The 22,187-nt window shown below is 30.4% G+C and overlaps 7 non-coding genes across 7 annotated transcripts; all 7 read right to left on the reverse strand.

The window, feature by feature from the left end:
• Positions 1-4,367: 4,367 nt before the first annotated feature.
• TRNAV-CAC lies at positions 4,368-4,441 on the reverse strand. The gene has a single exon. It is a non-coding gene; the product is annotated as a tRNA-Val (tRNA).
• Positions 4,442-6,820: 2,379 nt separating this feature from the next.
• TRNAV-CAC lies at positions 6,821-6,894 on the reverse strand. Its single transcript has one exon. It is a non-coding gene; the product is annotated as a tRNA-Val (tRNA).
• A 4,844-nt stretch (positions 6,895-11,738) lies between these two features.
• TRNAV-CAC lies at positions 11,739-11,812 on the reverse strand. The gene has a single exon. It is a non-coding gene; the product is annotated as a tRNA-Val (tRNA).
• Positions 11,813-13,070: 1,258 nt separating this feature from the next.
• On the reverse strand, positions 13,071-13,144 carry TRNAM-CAU. The gene has a single exon. It is a non-coding gene; the product is annotated as a tRNA-Met (tRNA).
• A 1,221-nt stretch (positions 13,145-14,365) lies between these two features.
• TRNAV-CAC lies at positions 14,366-14,439 on the reverse strand. Its single transcript has one exon. It is a non-coding gene; the product is annotated as a tRNA-Val (tRNA).
• A 2,350-nt stretch (positions 14,440-16,789) lies between these two features.
• TRNAV-CAC lies at positions 16,790-16,863 on the reverse strand. The gene has a single exon. It is a non-coding gene; the product is annotated as a tRNA-Val (tRNA).
• A 2,536-nt stretch (positions 16,864-19,399) lies between these two features.
• TRNAV-CAC lies at positions 19,400-19,472 on the reverse strand. Its single transcript has one exon. It is a non-coding gene; the product is annotated as a tRNA-Val (tRNA).
• Between the last annotated feature and the right edge of the window lie 2,715 nt (positions 19,473-22,187).

The following is a 22,187-nucleotide window of genomic DNA, read 5'->3' on the forward strand; positions in this document are numbered from 1 at the left end:
AGCTTAGAACCAAATTTACATGTTTGAGCCCAAGTTTGAATTAGGGACCTCCACTCTATGAGACTAGTGTAATAACCAACTACACCACCCAGACAAGCTACATTTTCTACTTTCTTATTAGAAATCTAATCGAAATGTTACCGTTTATAATTAGGGAATATGATTTTTAATTGTAGGGTAATCAAATCCATACTTGTGTTTTATAAAGTTGTCAACCAAGCACTAACTATGATTTTTATCTCATTTCTAATGTGTAAACTCATGTACGAAACATACACTAAAATCTATCAAAGTATAATTAAGAAAGGAAAATACTTACCAATATAATTTCAAAACATCTCCTGGTAAAAACACAGGTGGAAAGCAAAATAACATGTTTGAGCCCAGGTTTGCACTAGGGACCACTAATGTGTTAGATTTGCGTGATAACCAACAACACCACCCAGACAACTACAGTTTTTATTTTCTTTTTACTAACTAAATTAGAATGATACGATTTTTAATAATGGAATGAGATTTTTAATTCGAGAAGTAATTAAATCCATAGTTATGTTTTAATAAGTCGTCAACCAAACACTAATTTCTTAGTAGAAAAAAGAAGAGCTTAGAACCAAATTTACATGTTTGAGCCCAGGTTTGAATTAGGGACCTCCACTCTAAGAGACTAGTGTAATAACCAACTACACCACCCAGACAAGCTACATTTTCTACTTTCTTATTAGAAATCTAATCGAAATGTTACCGTTTATAATTAGGGAATATGATTTTTAATTGTAGGGTTAATTAAATCCATACTTGTGTTTTATAAAGTTGTCAACCAAACACTAACTATGATTTTTATTCTCATTTCTAATGTGTAAACTCATGTACGAAACATACACTAAAATCTATCAAAGTATAATTGAGAAAGGAAAATACTTACCAATATAATTTCAAAACATCTCCTGATAAAAACACAGGTGGAAAGCAAAATAACATGTTTGAGCCCAGGTTTGCACTAGGGACCACTAATGTGTTAGATTTGCGTGATAACCAACAACACCACCCAGACAACTACATTTTTTATTTTTTTTTAATGATGGAATGAGATTTTTAATTCGAGAAGTAATTAAATCCAGAGGTGTGTTTTAAAAAGTTGTCAACTAAACACTAATTTCCTTGTAAAAAAACGAAGAGCTTAGAAGCAAATTTACAACAACATTTTTTTATTTTTTTTAATGATGGAATGAGATTTTTAACTCGAGAAGTAATTAAATCCAGAGGTGTGTTTTAAAAAGTTGTCAACTAAACACTAATTTCCTTGTAAAATAACGAAGAGTTTAGAAACAAATTTACATGTCTGAGCCCAGGTTGGAATTGGGGACCTCCAATCTATGAGACTAGTGTGATAACCAACTACACCACACAGACAAGCTACATTTTCTACGTTCTTATTAGAAATCTAATCGAAATGTTACCGTTTATAATTAGAGAATATGATTTTTAATTGTAGGGGTAATCAAATCCATACTTGTGTTTTATAAAGTTGTCAACCAAGCACTAACTATGATTTTTATTCTCATTTCTAATATGTAAACTCATGTACGAAACATACACAAAAATCTATCAAAGTATAATTAAGAAAGGAAAATACTTACCAATATAATTTCAAAACATCTCCTGGTAAAAACATAGGTGGAAAGCAAAATTACATGCTTGAGCCCAGGTTTGCACTAGGGACCACTAATGTGTTAGATTTGCGTGATAACCAACTGCACCACCCAGACAACTACATTTTTTTTTTTTTACTAACTAAATTAGAATGATACGATTTTTAATTCGAGAAGTAACTAAATCCAGAGGTGTGTTTTAAAAAGTTGTCAACCAATCACTAATTTCCTTGTAAAAAATGAAGAGCTTAGAAGCAAATTTACATGTCTGAGCCCAGGTTTGAATTGGGGACCTCCAGTCTACGAGACTAGTGTGATAACCAACTACAACACCTAAACAAGCTACATTTTCTACTTTCTTATTAGAAATCTAATCGAAATGTTACGGTTTATAATTAGGGAATATGATTTTTAATTGCAGGGGTAATCAAATCCATACTTGTGTTTTATAAAGTTGTCAACCAAACACTAACTATGATTTTTATTCTCATTTCTAATGTGTAAACTGATGTACGAAACATACACTAAAATCTATCAAAGTATAATTAAGAAAGGAAAATACTTACCAATATAATTTCAAAACATCTCCTGGTAAAAACACAGGTGGAAAGCAAAATAACATGTTTGAGCCCAGGTTTGCACTAGGGACCACTAATGTGTTAGATTTGCGTGATAACCAACAACACCACCCAGAAAACTACATTTTTTATTTTCTTTTTACTTACTAAATTAGAATGATACGATTTTTAATGATGGAATGAGATATTTAATTCGAGAAGTAATTAAATCCATAGTTATGTTTTAATAAGTTGTCAACCAAACACTAATTTCCTAGTAAAAAAAAAAAAAAAAAAAAGCTTAGAAGCAAATTTAGATGTCTAAGCCCGAGTTTGAATTGGGGACCTCCAGTCTATGAGACTAGTGTGATAACCACCTACACCACACAGACAAGCAACATTTTTTACTCTCTTATTAGAAATCTAATCGAAATGTTACCGTTTATAATTAGGGAATATGATTTTTAATTGTAGGGGTAATCAAATCCATACTTGTGTTTTATAAAGTTGTCAACCAAACACTAACTATGATTTTTATTCTCATTTCTAATGTGTAAACTGATGTACGAAACATACACTAAAATCTATCAAAGTATAATTAAGAAAGGAAAATACTTACCAATATAATTTCAAAACATCTCCTGGTAAAAACATGGGTGGAAAGCAAAATAACATGTTTGAGCCCAGGTTTGCACTTGGGACCACTAATGTGTTAGATTTGCGTGATAACCAACAACACCACCCATAAAACTACATTTTTTATTTTCTTTTTACTTACTAAATTATAATTATACGATTTTTAATGATGGAAATAAATTTTAAATTCGAAAAGTAATTAAATCCATAGTTATGTTTTAATAAGTCGTCAACCAAACACTAATTTCCAGGTAAAAAAAAAAAAAAAAAAAGAAGAACTTATAAGAACATTTACATGTCTGAGCCCAGGTTTGAATTGGGGACCTCCAATCTATGAGACTAGTGTGATAACCAACTACAACACCCAGACAAGCTACATTTTCTACTTTCTTATTAGAAATCTAATCGAAATGTTACCGTTTATAATTAGGGAATATGATTTTTAATTGTAGGGTTAATCAAATCCATACTTGTGTTTTATAAAGTTGTCAACCAAACACTAACTATGATTTTTATTCTCATTTCTAATGTGTAAACTCATGTACGAAACATACACTAAAATCTATCAAAGTATAATTAAGAAAGGAAAATACTTACCAATATAATTTCAAAACATCTCCTGGTAAAAACATAGGTGGAAAGCAAAATAACATGTTTGAGCCCAGGTTTGCACTAGGGACCACTACTGTGTTAGATTTGCGTGATAACCAACAACACCACCCAGACAACTACATTTTTTATTTTTTTTAATGATGGAATGAGATTTTTAATTCGAGAAGTAATTGAATCCAGAGGTGTGTTTTAAAAAGTTGTCAACTAAACACAAATTTCCTTGTAAAAAAACGAAGAGCTTAGAAGCAAATTTACAACAACATTTTTTTATTAACTGTCAACTAAACACTAATTTCCTTGTAAAAAAACGAAGAGTTTAGAAACAAATTTACATGTCTGAGCCCAGGTTGGAATTGGGGACCTCCAATCTATGAGACTAGTGTGATAACCAACTACACCACACAGACAAGCTACATTTTCTACGTTCTTATTAGAAATCTAATCGAAATGTTACCGTTTATAATTAGAGAATATGATTTTTAATTGTAGGGGTAATCAAATCCATACTTGTGTTTTATAAAGTTGTCAACCAAGCACTAACTATGATTTTTATTCTCATTTCTAATGTGTAAACTCATGTACGAAACATACACTAAAATCTATCAAAGTATAATTAAGAAAGGAAAATACTTACCAATATAATTTCAAAACATCTCCTGGTAAAAACACAGGTGGAAAGCAAAATAACATGCTTGAGCCCAGGTTTGCACTAGGGACCACTAATGTGTTAGATTTGCGTGATAACCAACTGCACCACCCAGACAACTACCTTTTTTTTTCTTTTTACTAACTAAATTAGAATGATACGATTTTTAATTCGAGAAGTAACTAAATCCAGAGGTGTGTTTTAAAAAGTTGTCAACCAATCACTAATTTCCTTGTAAAAAATGAAGAGCTTAAAAGTAAATAAACATGTCTAAGCCCGGGTTTGAACTGGGGACCTCTAGTGTGTGAGACAAGCATGATAACCAACTACACCACCCAGACAAGTTACACTTTCTACTTTCTTATTACAAATCTAATCGGAATGTTACCGTTTATAAATAGGGAATGTGATTTTTAATAATAGGGGTAATCAAATCCATACTTTTGTTTTATAAAGTTGTCAACCCAACACTAACTATGATTTTTATTCTCATTTCTAATGTGTAAACTGATGTACGAAACATACACAAAAATCTATCAAAGTATAATTAAGAAAGGAAAATACTTACCAATATAATTTCAAAACACCTCCTGGTAAAAACACAGGTGGAAAGCAAAATAACATGTTTGATCCCAGGTTTGCACTAGGGACCACTAATGTGTTAGATTTGCGTGATAACCAACAACACCACCCAGACAACTACATTTTTTATTTTCTTTTTACTAACTAAATTAGAATGATACGATTTTTAATGATGGAATGAGATATTTAATTCGAGAAGTAATTAAATCCATAGTTATGTTTTAATAAGTTGTCAACCAAACACTAATTTCCTAGTAAAAAAAAAAAAAAAAAAAAAAGCTTAGAAGCAAATTTAGATGTCTAAGCCCGAGTTTGAATTGGGGACCTCCAGTCTATGAGACTAGTGTGATAACCACCTACACCACACAGACAAGCAACATTTTTTACTCTCTTATTAGAAATCTAATCGAAATGTTACCGTTTATAATTAGGGAATATGATTTTTAATTGTAGGGGTAATCAAATCCATACTTGTGTTTTATAAAGTTGTCAACCAAACACTAACTATGATTTTTATTCTCATTTCTAATGTGTAAACTGATGTACGAAACATACACTAAAATCTATCAAAGTATAATTAAGAAAGGAAAATACTTACCAATATAATTTCAAAACATCTCCTGGTAAAAACATGGGTGGAAAGCAAAATAACATGTTTGAGCCCAGGTTTGCACTAGGGACCACTAATGTGTCAGATTTGCGTGATAACCAACAACACCACCCATAAAACTACATTTTTTATTTTCTTTTTACTTACTAAATTATAATTATACGATTTTTAATGATGGAAATAAATTTTTAATTCGAGAAGTAATTAAATCCATAGTTATGTTTTAATAAGTCGTCAACCAAACACTAATTTCCAGGTAAAAAAAAAAAAAAAAAGAAGAACTTATAAGAAAATTTACATGTCTAAGCCCAGGTTTGAATTGGGGACCTCCAATCTATGAGACTAGTGTGATAACCAACTACAACACCCAAACAAGCTACATTTTCTACTTTCTTATTAGAAATCTAATCGAAATGTTACCGTTTATAATTAGGGAATATGATTTTTAATTGTTGGGTTAATCAAATCCATACTTGTGTTTTATAAAGTTGTCAACCAAACACTAACTATGATTTTTATTCTCATTTCTAATGTGTAAACTCATGTACGAAACATACACTAAAATCTATCAAAGTATAATTAAGAAAGGAAAATACTTACCAATATAATTTCAAAACATCTCCTGGTAAAAACATAGGTGGAAAGCAAAATAACATGTTCGAGCCCAGGTTTGCACTAGGGACCACTACTGTGTTAGATTTGCGTGATAACCAACAACACCACCCAGACAACTACATTTTTTATTTTTTTTAATGATGGAATGAGATTTTTAATTCGAGAAGTAATTGAATCCAGAGGTGTGTTTTAAAAAGTTGTCAACTAAACACAAATTTCCTTGTAAAAAAACGAAGAGCTTAGAAGCAAATTTACAACAACATTTTTTTATTAACTGTCAACTAAACACTAATTTCCTTGTAAAAAAACGAAGAGTTTAGAAACAAATTTACATGTCTGAGCCCAAGTTGGAATTGGGGACCTCCAATCTATGAGACTAGTGTGATAACCAACTACACCACACAGACAAGCTACATTTTCTACGTTCTTATTAGAAATCTAATCGAAATGTTACCGTTTATAATTAGAGAATATGATTTTTAATTGTAGGGGTAATCAAATCCATACTTGTGTTTTATAAAGTTGTCAACCAAGCACTAACTATGATTTTTATTCTCATTTCTAATGTGTAAACTCATGTACGAAACATACACTAAAATCTATCAAAGTATAATTAAGAAAGGAAAATACTTACCAATATAATTTCAAAACATCTCCTGGTAAAAACACAGGTGGAAAGCAAAATAACATGCTTGAGCCCAGGTTTGCACTAGGGACCACTAATGTGTTAGATTTGCGTGATAACCAACTGCACCACCCAGACAACTACATTTTTTTTTCTTTTTACTAACTAAATTAGAATGATACGATTTTTAATTCGAGAAGTAACTAAATCCAGAGGTGTGTTTTAAAAAGTTGTCAACCAATCACTAATTTCCTTGTAAAAAATGAAGAGCTTAAAAGTAAATAAACATGTCTAAGCCCGGGTTTGAACTGGGGACCTCTAGTGTGTGAGACAAGCATGATAACCAACTACACCACCCAGACAAGTTACACTTTCTACTTTCTTATTACAAATCTAATCGGAATGTTACCGTTTATAAATAGGGAATGTGATTTTTAATAATAGGGGAAATCAAATCCATACTTTTGTTTTATAAAGTTGTCAACCAAACACTAACTATGATTTTTATTCTCATTTCTAATGTGTAAACTGATGTACGAAACATACACAAAAATCTATCAAAGTATAATTAAGAAAGGAAAATACTTACCAATATAATTTCAAAACACCTCCTGGTAAAAACACAGGTGGAAAGCAAAATAACATGTTTGATCCCAGGTTTGCACTAGGGACCACTAATGTGTTAGATTTGCGTGATAACCAACAACACCACCCAGACAACTACATTTTTTATTTTCTTTTTACTAACTAAATTAGAATGATACGATTTTTAATGATGGAATGAGATATTTAATTCGAGAAGTAATTAAATCCATAGTTATGTTTTAATAAGTTGTCAACCAAACACTAATTTCCTAGTAAAAAAAAAAAAAAAAAAAAAAAAAAAAAAAGCTTAGAAGCAAATTTAGATGTCTAAGCCCAAGTTTGAATTGGGGATCTCCAGTCTATGAGACTAGTGTGATAACCACCTACACCACACAGACAAGCAACATTTTTTACTTTCTTATTAGAAATCTAATCGAAATGTTACTGTTTATAATTAGGGAATATGATTTTTAATTGTAGGGGTAATCAAATCCATACTTGTGTTTTATAAAGTTGTCAACCAAACACTAACTATGATTTTTATTCTCATTTCTAATGTGTAAACTGATGTACGAAACATACACTAAAATCTATCAAAGTATAATTAAGAAAGGAAAATACTTACCAATATAATTTCAAAACATCTCCTGGTAAAAACATGGGTGGAAAGCAAAATAACATGTTTGAGCCCAGGTTTGCACTAGGGACCACTAATGTGTTGGATTTGCGTGATAACCAACAACACCACCCATAAAACTACCTTTTTTATTTTCTTTTTACTTACTAAATTATAATTATACGATTTTTAATGATGGAATGAGATTTTTAATTCGAGAAGTACTTAAATCCATAGTTATGTTTTAATAAGTCGTCAACCAAACACTAATTTCCAGGTAAAAAAAAAAAAAAAAAAAAAGAAGAGCTTAGAAGCAAATTTACATGTCTGAGCCCAAGTTTGAATTGGGGACCTCCAGTCTATGAGACTAGTGTGATAACCAACTACAACACCCAGACAAGCTACATTTTCTACTTTCTTATTAGAAATCTAATCGAAATGTTACGGTTTATAATTAGGGAATATGATTTTTAATTGCAGGGATAATCAAATCCATACTTGTGTTTTATAAAGTTGTCAACCAAACACTAACTATGATTTTTATTCTCATTTCTAATGTGTAAACTGATGTACGAAACATACACTAAAATCTATCAAAGTATAATTAAGAAAGGAAAATACTTACCAATATAATTTCAAAACATCTCCTGGTAAAAACACAGGTGGAAAGCAAAATAACATGTTTGAGCCCAGGTTTGCACTAGGGACCACTAATGTGTTAGATTTGCGTGATAACCAACAACACCACCCAGAAAACTACATTTTTTATTTTCTTTTTACTTACTAAATTAGAATGATACGATTTTTAATGATGGAATGAGATATTTAATTCGAGAAGTAATTAAATCCATAGTTATGTTTTAATAAGTTGTCAACCAAACACTAATTTCCTAGTAAAAAAAAAAAAAAAAAAAAGCTTAGAAGCAAATTTAGATGTCTAAGCCCGAGTTTGAATTGGGGACCTCCAGTCTATGAGACTAGTGTGATAACCACCTACACCACACAGACAAGCAACATTTTTTACTCTCTTATTAGAAATCTAATCGAAATGTTACCGTTTATAATTAGGGAATATGATTTTTAATTGTAGGGGTAATCAAATCCATACTTGTGTTTTATAAAGTTGTCAACCAAACACTAACTATGATTTTTATTCTCATTTCTAATGTGTAAACTGATGTACGAAACATACACTAAAATCTATCAAAGTATAATTAAGAAAGGAAAATACTTACCAATATAATTTCAAAACATCTCCTGGTAAAAACATGGGTGGAAAGCAAAATAACATGTTTGAGCCCAGGTTTGCACTAGGGACCACTAATGTGTCAGATTTGCGTGATAACCAACAACACCACCCATAAAACTACATTTTTTATTTTCTTTTTACTTACTAAATTATAATTATACGATTTTTAATGATGGAAATAAATTTTTAATTCGAGAAGTAATTAAATCCATAGTTATGTTTTAATAAGTCGTCAACCAAACACTAATTTCCAGGTAAAAAAAAAAAAAAAAAAGAAGAACTTATAAGAAAATTTACATGTCTAAGCCCAGGTTTGAATTGGGGACCTCCAATCTATGAGACTAGTGTGATAACCAACTACAACACCCAAACAAGCTACATTTTCTACTTTCTTATTAGAAATCTAATCGAAATGTTACCGTTTATAATTAGGGAATATGATTTTTAATTGTTGGGTTAATCAAATCCATACTTGTGTTTTATAAAGTTGTCAACCAAACACTAACTATGATTTTTATTCTCATTTCTAATGTGTAAACTCATGTACGAAACATACACTAAAATCTATCAAAGTATAATTAAGAAAGGAAAATACTTACCAATATAATTTCAAAACATCTCCTGGTAAAAACATAGGTGGAAAGCAAAATAACATGTTCGAGCCCAGGTTTGCACTAGGGACCACTACTGTGTTAGATTTGCGTGATAACCAACAACACCACCCAGACAACTACATTTTTTATTTTTTTTTAATGATGGAATGAGATTTTTAATTCGAGAAGTAATTGAATCCAGAGGTGTGTTTTAAAAAGTTGTCAACTAAACACAAATTTCCTTGTAAAAAAACGAAGAGCTTAGAAGCAAATTTACAACAACATTTTTTTATTAACTGTCAACTAAACACTAATTTCCTTGTAAAAAAACGAAGAGTTTAGAAACAAATTTACATGTCTGAGCCCAAGTTGGAATTGGGGACCTCCAATCTATGAGACTAGTGTGATAACCAACTACACCACACAGACAAGCTACATTTTCTACGTTCTTATTAGAAATCTAATCGAAATGTTACCGTTTATAATTAGAGAATATGATTTTTAATTGTAGGGGTAATCAAATCCATACTTGTGTTTTATAAAGTTGTCAACCAAGCACTAACTATGATTTTTATTCTCATTTCTAATGTGTAAACTCATGTACGAAACATACACTAAAATCTATCAAAGTATAATTAAGAAAGGAAAATACTTACCAATATAATTTCAAAACATCTCCTGGTAAAAACACAGGTGGAAAGCAAAATAACATGCTTGAGCCCAGGTTTGCACTAGGGACCACTAATGTGTTAGATTTGCGTGATAACCAACAACACCACCCATAAAACTACCTTTTTTATTTTCTTTTTACTTACTAAATTATAATTATACGATTTTTAATGATGGAATGAGATTTTTAATTCGAGAAGTACTTAAATCCATAGTTATGTTTTAATAAGTCGTCAACCAAACACTAATTTCCAGGTAAAAAAAAAAAAAAAAAAAAAGAAGAGCTTAGAAGCAAATTTACATGTCTGAGCCCAAGTTTGAATTGGGGACCTCCAGTCTATGAGACTAGTGTGATAACCAACTACAACACCCAGACAAGCTACATTTTCTACTTTCTTATTAGAAATCTAATCGAAATGTTACGGTTTATAATTAGGGAATATGATTTTTAATTGCAGGGATAATCAAATCCATACTTGTGTTTTATAAAGTTTTCAACCAAACACTAACTTTGATTTTTATTCTCATTTCTAATGAGTAAACTGATGTACGAAACATACACTAAAATCTATCAAAGTATAATTAAGAAACGAAAATACTTACCAATATAATTTCAAAACATCTCCTGGTAAAAACACAGGTGGAAAGCAAAATAACATGTTTGAGCCCAGGTTTGCACTAGGGACCACTAATGTGTTAGATTTGCGTGATAACCAACAACACCACCCAGAAAACTACATTTTTTATTTTCTTTTTACTTACTAAATTAGAATTATACGATTTTTAATGATGGAATGAGATTTTTAATTCGAGAAGTAATTAAATCCATAGTTATGTTTTAATAAGTCGTCAACCAAACACTAATTTCCAGGTAAAAAAAAAAAAAAGAAGAGCTTATAAGAAAATTTACATGTCTGAGCCCAGGTTTGAATTGGGGACCTCCAGTCTATGAGACTAGTGTGATAACAAACTACACCATCCAGACAAGCTACATTTTCTACTTTCTTATTAGAAATCTAATCGAAATGTTACCGTTTATAATTAGGGAATATGATTTTTAATGACAGGGGTAATCAAATCCATACTTGTGTTTTATAAAGTTGTCAACCAAACACTAACTATGATTTTTATTCTCATTTCTAATGTGTAAACTGATGTACGAAACATACACTAATATCTATCAAAGTATAATTAAGAAAGGAAAATACTTACCAATAAAATTTCAAAACATCTCCTGGTAAAAACACAGGTGGAAAGCAAAATAACATGTTTGAACCTAGGTTTGCACTTGGGACCACTAATGAGTTAGATTTGCGTGATAACCAACTACACCACCCAGACAACTACATTTCTTATTTTCTTTTTACTAACTAAATTAGAATGATACGATTTTTAATTCGAGAAGTAATTAAATGCAGAGGTGTGTTTTAAAAAGTTGTCAACCAAACACTAATTTCCCTGTAAAAAAACGAAGAGCTTAAAATTAAATTAACATGTCTGAGCCCAAGTTTGAACTGGGGACCTCTAGTGTGTGAGATTACCGTGATAACCAACTACACCACCCAAACAAGTTACACTTTCTACTTTCTTATTACTAATCTAATCGGAATGTTACCGTTTATAAATAGGGAATGTGATTTTTAATAATAGGGGTAATCAAATCCATACTTGTGTTTTATAAAGTTGTCAACCAAACACTAACTATGATTTTTATTCTCATTTCTAATGTGTAAACTCATGTACAAAACAGACACTAAAATCTATCAAAGTATAATTAAGAAAGGAAAATACTTACCAATATAATTTCAAAACATCTCCTGGTAAAAACACATGTGGAAAGCAAAATAACATGTTTGAGCCCAGGTTTGCACTAGGGACCTCTAATGTGTTAGATTTGCGTGATAACCAACAACACCACCCAGACAACTACATTTTTTCTTTTCTTTTTACTAACTAAATTAGAATGATACGATTTTTAATGATGGAATGAGATTTTTAATTCGTGAAGTAATTAAATCCATAGTTATGTTTTAATAAGTCGTCAACCAAACACTAATTTCTTAGTAAAAAAAAAAAAAAAAAAAAGAAGAGCTTAGAACCAAATTTACATGTTTGAGCCCAAGTTTGAATTAGGGACCTCCAGTCTATGAGACTAATGTGATAACCAACTACACCACCCAGACAAGCTACATTTTCTACTTTCTTATTAGAAATCTAATCGAAATGTTACCGTTTATAATTAGGGAATATTATTTTCAATTGTAGGGTTAATCAAATCCATACTTGTGTTTTATAAAGTTGTCAACCAAACACTAACTATGATTTTTATTCTCATTTCTAATGTGTAAACTGATGTACGAAACATACACTAAAATCTATCAAAGTATAATTAAGAAAGGAAAATACTTACCAATATAATTTCAAAACATATCCTGGTAAAAACACAGGTGGAAAGCAAAATAACATGTTTGAGCCCAGGTTTGCACTAGGGACCACTAATGTGTTAGATTTGCGTGATAACCAACAACACCACCCAGACAACTACATTTTTTATTTTTTTTTTTAAAGATGGAATGAGATTTTTAATTCGAGAAGTAATTAAACCGAGAGGTGTGTTTTAAAAAGTTCTCAACTAAACACTAATTTCCTTGTAAAAAAACGAAGAGCTTAGAAGCAAATTTACAACAACATTTTTTTATTTTTTTTAATGATGGAATGAGATTTTTAATTCGAGAAGTAATTAAATCCAGAGGTGTGTTTTAAAAAGTTATCAACTAAACACTAATTTCCTTGTAAAAAAACGAAGAGTTTAGAAACAAATTTACATGTCTGAGCCCAGGTTTGAATTGGGGACCTCCAATCTATGAGACTAGTGTGATAACCAACTACACCACACAGACAAGCTACGTTTTCTACGTTCTTATTAGAAATCTAATCGAAATGTTACCGTTTATAATTTGAGAATATGATTTTTAATTGTAGGGGTAATCAAATCCATACTTGTGTTTTATAAAGTTGTCAACCAAGCACTAACTATGATTTTTATTCTCATTTCTAATGTGTAAACTCATGTACGAAACATACACTAAAATCTATCAAAGTATAATTAAGAAAGGAAAATACTTACCAATATAATTTCAAAACATCTCCTGGTAAAAACACAGGTGGAAAGCAAAATAACATGTTTGAGCCCAGGTTTGCACTAGGGACCACTAATGTGTTAGATTTGCGTGATAACCAACAACACCACCCAGACAACTACATTTTTTATTTTTTTTTAATGATGGAATGAGATTTTTAATTCGAGAAGTAATTAAATCCAGAGGTGTGTTTTAAAATGTTGTCAACTAAACACTAATTTCCTTGTAAAAAAACGAAGAGCTTAGAAGCAAATTTACAACAACATTTTTTTATTTTTTTTAATGATGGAATGAGATTTTTAACTCGAGAAGTAATTAAATCCAGAGGTGTGTTTTAAAAAGTTGTGAACTAAACACTAATTTCCTTGTAAAAAAACGAAGAGTTTAGAAACAAATTTACATGTCTGAGCCCAGGTTGGAATTGGAGACCTCCAATCTATGAGACTAGTGTGATAACCAACTACACCACACAGACAAGCTACATTTTCTACGTTCTTATTAGAAATCTAATCGAAATGTTACCGTTTATAATTGGAGAATATGATTTTTAATTGTAGGGGTAATCAAATCCATACTTGTGTTTTATAAAGTTGTCAACCAAGCACTAACTATGATTTTTATTCTCATTTCTAATGTGTAAACTCATGTACGAAACATACACTAAAATCTATCAAAGTATAATTAAGAAAGGAAAATACTTACCAATATAATTTCAAAACATCTCCTGGTAAAAACACAGGTGGAAAGCAAAATAACATGCTTGAGCCCAGGTTTGCACTAGGGACCACTAATGTGTTAGATTTGCGTGATAACCAACTGCACCACCCAGACAACTACATTTTTTTTTCTTTTTACTAACTAAATTAGAATGATACGATTTTTAATTCGAGAAGTAACTAAATCCAGAGGTGTGTTTTAAAAAGTTGTCAACCAATCACTAATTTCCTTGTAAAAAATGAAGAGCTTAAAAGTAAATAAACATGTCTAAGCCCGGGTTTGAACTGGGGACCTCTAGTGTGTGAGACAAGCATGATAACCAACTACACCACCCAGACAAGTTACACTTTCTACTTTCTTATTACAAATCTAATCGGAATGTTACCGTTTATAAATAGGGAATGTGATTTTTAATAATAGGGGTAATCAAATCCATACTTTTGTTTTATAAAGTTGTCAACCAAACACTAACTATGATTTTTATTCTCATTTCTAATGTGTAAACTGATGTACGAAACATACACAAAAATCTATCAAAGTATAATTAAGAAAGGAAAATACTTACCAATATAATTTCAAAACACCTCCTGGTAAAAACACAGGTGGAAAGCAAAATAACATGTTTGATCCCAGGTTTGCACTAGGGACCACTAATGTGTTAGATTTGCGTGATAACCAACAACACCACCCAGACAACTACATTTTTTATTTTCTTTTTACTAACTAAATTAGAATGATACGATTTTTAATGATGGAATGAGATATTTAATTCGAGAAGTAATTAAATCCATAGTTATGTTTTAATAAGTTGTCAACCAAACACTAATTTCCTAGTAAAAAAAAAAAAAAAAAAAAAAAAAAAAAAAAGCTTAGAAGCAAATTTAGATGTCTAAGCCCAAGTTTGAATTGGGGATCTCCAGTCTATGAGACTAGTGTGATAACCACCTACACCACACAGACAAGCAACATTTTTTACTTTCTTATTAGAAATCTAATCGAAATGTTACTGTTTATAATTAGGGAATATGATTTTTAATTGTAGGGGTAATCAAATCCATACTTGTGTTTTATAAAGTTGTCAACCAAACACTAACTATGATTTTTATTCTCATTTCTAATGTGTAAACTGATGTACGAAACATACACTAAAATCTATCAAAGTATAATTAAGAAAGGAAAATACTTACCAATATAATTTCAAAACATCTCCTGGTAAAAACATGGGTGGAAAGCAAAATAACATGTTTGAGCCCAGGTTTGCACTAGGGACCACTAATGTGTTGGATTTGCGTGATAACCAACAACACCACCCATAAAACTACCTTTTTTATTTTCTTTTACTTACTAAATTATAATTATACGATTTTAATGATGGAATGAGATTTTTAATTCGAGAAGTACTTAAATCCATAGTTATGTTTTAATAAGTCGTCAACCAAACACTAATTTCCAGGTAAAAAAAAAAAAAAAAAAGAAGAGCTTAGAAGCAAATTTACATGTCTAAGCCCAAGTTTGAATTGGGGACCTCCAGTCTATGAGACTAGTGTGATAACCAACTACAACACCCAGACAAGCTACATTTTCTACTTTCTTATTAGAAATCTAATCGAAATGTTACGGTTTATAATTAGGGAATATGATTTTTAATTGCAGGGGTAATCAAATCCATACTTGTGTTTTATAAAGTTTTCAACCAAACACTAACTTTGATTTTTATTCTCATTTCTAATGAGTAAACTGATGTACGAAACATACACTAAAATCTATCAAAGTATAATTAAGAAACGAAAATACTTACCAATATAATTTCAAAACATCTCCTGGTAAAAACACAGGTGGAAAGCAAAATAACATGTTTGAGCCCAGGTTTGCACTAGGGACCACTAATGTGTTAGATTTGCGTGATAACCAACAACACCACCCAGAAAACTACATTTTTTATTTTCTTTTTACTTACTAAATTAGAATTATACGATTTTTAATGATGGAATGAGATTTTTAATTCGAGAAGTAATTAAATCCATAGTTATGTTTTAATAAGTCGTCAACCAAACACTAATTTCCAGGTAAAAAAAAAAAAAAGAAGAGCTTATAAGAAAATTTACATGTCTGAGCCCAGGTTTGAATTGGGGACCTCCAGTCTATGAGACTAGTGTGATAACAAACTACACCATCCAGACAAGCTACATTTTCTACTTTCTTATTAGAAATCTAATCGAAATGTTACCGTTTATAATTAGGGAATATGATTTTTAATGACAGGGGTAATCAAATCCATACTTGTGTTTTATAAAGTTGTCAACCAAACACTAACTATGATTTTTATTCTCATTTCTAATGTGTAAACTGATGTACGAAACATACACTAATATCTATCAAAGTATAATTAAGAAAGGAAAATACTTACCAATAAAATTCAAAACATCTCCTGGTAAAAACACAGGTGGAAAGCAAAATAACATGTTTGAACCTAGGTTTGCACTTGGGACCACTAATGAGTTAGATTTGCGTGATAACCAACTACACCACCCAGACAACTACATTTCTTATTTTCTTTTTACTAACTAAATTAGAATGATACGATTTTTAATTCGAGAAGTAATTAAATGCAGAGGTGTGTTTTAAAAAGTTGTCAACCAAACACTAATTTCCCTGTAAAAAAACGAAGAGCTTAAAATTAAATTAACATGTCTGAGCCCAAGTTTGAACTGGGGACCTCTAGTGTGTGAGATTACCGTGATAACCAACTACACCACCCAAACAAGTTACACTTTCTACTTTCTTATTACTAATCTAATCGGAATGTTACCGTTTATAAATAGGGAATGTGATTTTTAATAATAGGGGTAATCAAATCCATACTTGTGTTTTATAAAGTTGTCAACCAAACACTAACTATGATTTTTATTCTCATTTCTAATGTGTAAACTCATGTACAAAACAGACACTAAAATCTATCAAAGTATAATTAAGAAAGGAAAATACTTACCAATATAATTTCAAAACATCTCCTGGTAAAAACACATGTGGAAAGCAAAATAACATGTTTGAGCCCAGGTTTGCACTAGGGACCTCTAATGTGTTAGATTTGCGTGATAACCAACAACACCACCCAGACAACTACATTTTTTCTTTTCTTTTTACTAACTAAATTAGAATGATACGATTTTTAATGATGGAATGAGATTTTTAATTCGTGAAGTAATTAAATCCATAGTTATGTTTTAATAAGTCGTCAACCAAACACTAATTTCTTAGTAAAAAAAAAAAAAAAAAAAAGAAGAGCTTAGAACCAAATTTACATGTTTGAGCCCAAGTTTGAATTAGGGACCTCCAGTCTATGAGACTAATGTGATAACCAACTACACCACCCAGACAAGCTACATTTTCTACTTTCTTATTAGAAATCTAATCGAAATGTTACCGTTTATAATTAGGGAATATTATTTTCAATTGTAGGGTTAATCAAATCCATACTTGTGTTTTATAAAGTTGTCAACCAAACACTAACTATGATTTTTATTCTCATTTCTAATGTGTAAACTGATGTACGAAACATACACTAAAATCTATCAAAGTATAATTAAGAAAGGAAAATACTTACCAATATAATTTCAAAACATATCCTGGTAAAAACACAGGTGGAAAGCAAAATAACATGTTTGAGCCCAGGTTTGCACTAGGGACCACTAATGTGTTAGATTTGCGTGATAACCAACAACACCACCCCAGACAACTACATTTTTATTTTTTTTTTAAAGATGGAATGAGATTTTTAATTCGAGAAGTAATTAAACCGAGAGGTGTGTTTTAAAAAGTTCTCAACTAAACACTAATTTCCTTGTAAAAAAACGAAGAGCTTAGAAGCAAATTTACAACAACATTTTTTTATTTTTTTTAATGATGGAATGAGATTTTTAATTCGAGAAGTAATTAAATCCAGAGGTGTGTTTTAAAAAGTTATCAACTAAACACTAATTTCCTTGTAAAAAACGAAGAGTTTAGAAACAAATTTACATGTCTGAGCCCAGGTTTGAATTGGGACCTCCAATCTATGAGACTAGTGTGATAACCAACTACACCACACAGACAAGCTACGTTTTCTACTTTCTTATTAGAAATCTAATCGAAATGTTACCGTTTATAATTTGAGAATATGATTTTTAATTGTAGGGGTAATCAAATCCATACTTGTGTTTTATAAAGTTGTCAACCAAGCACTAACTATGATTTTTTATTCTCATTTCTAATGTGTAAACTCATGTACGAAACATACACTAAAATCTATCAAAGTATAATTAAGAAAGGAAAATACTTACGCAATTAATTTTCAAAACATCTCCTGGTAAAAACACAGGTGGAAAGCAAAATAACATGTTTGAGCCCAGGTTTGCACTAGGGACCACTAATGTGTTAGATTTGCGTGATAACCAACAACACCACCCAGACAACTACATTTTTTATTTTTTTTAATGATGGAATGAGATTTTTAATTCGAGAAGTAATTAAATCCAGAGGTGTGTTTTAAAAGTTGTCAACTAAACACTAATTTCCTTGTAAAAAAACGAAGAGCTTAGAAGCAAATTTACAACAACATTTTTTTATTTTTTTTAATGATGGAATGAGATTTTTAACTCGAGAAGTAATTAAATCCAGAGGTGTGTTTTAAAAAGTTGTAACACTAATTTCCTTGTAAAAAACAGAGTTTAGAAACAAATTTACATGTCTGAGCCCAGGTTGAATTGGGACCTCCAATCTATGAGACTAGTGTGATAACCAACTACACCACACAGACAAGCTACATTTTCTACGTTCTTATTAGAAATCTAATCGAAATGTTACCGTTTATAATTGGAGAATATGATTTTTAATTGTAGGGGTAATCAAATCCATACTTGTGTTTATAAAGTTGTCAACCAAGCACTAACTATGATTTTTATTCTCATTTCTAATGTGTAAACTCATGTACGAAACATACACTAAAATCTATCAAAGTATAATTAAGAAAGGAAAATACTTACCAATATAATTTCAAAACATCTCCTGGTAAAAACACAGGTGGAAAGCAAAATAACATGTTTGAGCCCAGGTTTGCACTAGGGACCACTAATGTGTTAGATTTGCGTGATAACCAACTGCACCACCCAGACAACTACATTTTTTTTTCTTTTTACTAACTAAATTAGAATGATACGATTTTAATTCGAGAAGTAATAAATCCAGAGGTGTGTTTTAAAAAGTTGTCAACCAATCACTAATTTCCTTGTAAAAATGAAGAGCTTAAAAGTAAATTAAACATGTCTAAGCCCGGTTTGAACTGGGGACCTCTAGTGTGTGAGACTAGCATGATAACCAACTACACCACCCAGACAAGTTACACTTTCTACTTTCTTATTACAAATCTAATCGAAATGTTACCGTTTATAAATAGGGAATGTGATTTTTAATAATAGGGGTAATCAAATCCATACTTTTGTTTTATAAAGTTGTCAACCAAACACTAACTATGATTTTTATTCTCATTTCTAATGTGTAAACTGATGTACGAAACATACACAAAAATCTATCAAAGTATAATTAAGAAAGGAAAATACTTACCAATATAATTTCAAAACATCTCCTGGTAAAAACACAGGTGGAAAGCAAAATAACATGTTTGAGCCCAGGTTTGCACTAGGGACCACTAATGTGTTAGATTTGCATAACCAACAACACCACCCAGACAACTACATTTTTATTTTCTTTTTACTAACTAAATTAGAATGATACGATTTTTAATGATGGAATGAGATATTTAATTCGAGAAGTAATTAAATCCATAGTTATGTTTTAATAAGTGTCAACCAAACACTAATTTTCAGTAAAAAAAAAAAAAAAAAAAAAAAAAAAAAGCTTAGAAGCAAATTTACATGTCTAAGCCCAAGTTTGAATTGGGGACTCCAGTCTATGAGACTAGTGTGATAACCACCTACACCACACAGACAAGCAACATTTTTTACTTTCTTATTAGAAATCTAATCGAAATGTTACCGTTTATAATTAGGGAATATGATTTTTAATTGTAGGGGTAATCAAATCCATACTTGTGTTTTTATAAAGTTGTCAACCAAACACTAACTATGATTTTTATTCTCATTTCTAATGTGTAAACTGATGTACGAAACATACACTAAAATCTATCAAAGTATAATTAAGAAAGGAAAATACTTACCAATATAATTTCAAAACATCTCCTGGTAAAAACAGGTGGAAAGCAAAATAACATGTTTGAGCCCAGGTTTGCACTAGGGACCACTAATGTGTTAGATTTGCGTGATAACCAACAACACCACCCAGAAACTACCTTTTTTATTTTTTTTACTTACTAAATTTAATTATACGATTTTAATGATGGAATGAGATTTTTAATTCGAGAAGTAATTAAATCCATAGTTGTTTTAATAAGTGTCAACCAAACACTAATTTCCATAAAAAAAAAAAAAAAAGAAGAGCTTAGAAGCAAATTTACATGTCTGAGCCCAAGTTTGAATTGGGGACCTCCAGTCTATGAGACTAGTGTGATAACCAACTACAACACCCAGACAAGCTACATTTTCTACTTTCTTATTAGAAATCTAATCGAAATGTTACGTTTATAATTAGGGAATATGATTTTTAATTGCAGGGTAATCAAATCCATACTTGTGTTTTATAAAGTTGTCAACCAAACACTAACTATGATTTTTATTCTCATTTCTAATGTAAACTATGTACGAAACATACACTAAAATCTATCAAAGTATAATTAAGAAACGAAATACTTACCAATATAATTTCAAAACATCTCCTGGTAAAAACACAGGTGGAAAGCAAAATAACATGTTTGAGCCAGGTTTGCACTAGGGGACCACTAATGTGTTAGATTTGCGTGATAACCAACAACACCACCCAGAAAACTACATTTTTATTTTCTTTTTACTACTAAATTAGAATTATTTTTTAATGATGAATGAGATTTTTAATTCGAGAAGTAATTAAATCCAGAGTTATGTTTAAAAGTGTCAACCAAACACTAATTTCCAGGTAAAAAAAAAAAAAGAAGAGCTTATAAGAAAATTTACATGTCTGAGCCCAGTTTGAATTGGGACCTCCAGTCTATGAGACTAGTGTGATAACAAACTACACCACCAGACAAGCTACATTTTTCTACTTCTTATTAGAAATCTAATCGAAAAATGTTACCGTTTATAATTAGGAATATGATTTTTAATTGTAGGGGTAATCAAATCCATACTTGTGTTTTATAAAGTTGTCAACCAAACACTAACTATGATTTTTATTCTCATTTCTAATGTGTAAACTGATGTACGAAACATACACTAAAATCTATCAAAGTATAATTAAGAAAGAAAATACTTACCAATATAATTTCAAAACATCTCCTGGTAAAAACACAGGTGGAAAGCAAAATAACATGTTTGAGCGCAGGTTTGCACTAGGGACGCATATATGTGTAGATTTGGCGTGTAACCACAACGACCACCCATAAAACTATACATTTTTTATTTTCTTTTTTACTTACTAAATCTATAATTATAACTAGATTTTATGATGGAAATAAATTTTAATTCGGAAGTGAATTAAATCAGTAGTTTATGTTTTAATAAGTCGTCAACCAATACATAATTTCAGGTAAAATAAAAAAAAAAAAAGAAGAACTTAATATAGAAAATTTCACATTCTAAGCCTCCAGGTTTGAATTGGGGACTCCAATGCTATGAGACTAGGTGATAACCAACTACAACACCCAAACAAGCTACATTTTCTAGCTTTCTTATTAGAAATCTAATCGAAATTGTTACCGTTTATAATTAGGGAATAGTGATTTATTAATTGTTGGGTTAATCAATCCATATTGTGTCTTTATATAAGTTGTCACCAACATAACTATGATTTTTATTGCTCATTTCTAATTGTGTAAACTTCATGTAGAAAGAAAAAAAAAAAAATTAAAAAAAAACAACAAAAAAAAAAACATACACTTAATATCTATCATAGTATATAATTAGGGGGGGGGGGGAAGAAGGAATATCTTACCAATATAATT

This window comes from Ipomoea nil, unplaced genomic scaffold (genome assembly GCF_001879475.1).
Source record: "Ipomoea nil cultivar Tokyo-kokei standard unplaced genomic scaffold, Asagao_1.1 scaffold1099, whole genome shotgun sequence".
Classification (NCBI taxonomy): domain Eukaryota; kingdom Viridiplantae; phylum Streptophyta; class Magnoliopsida; order Solanales; family Convolvulaceae; genus Ipomoea; species Ipomoea nil.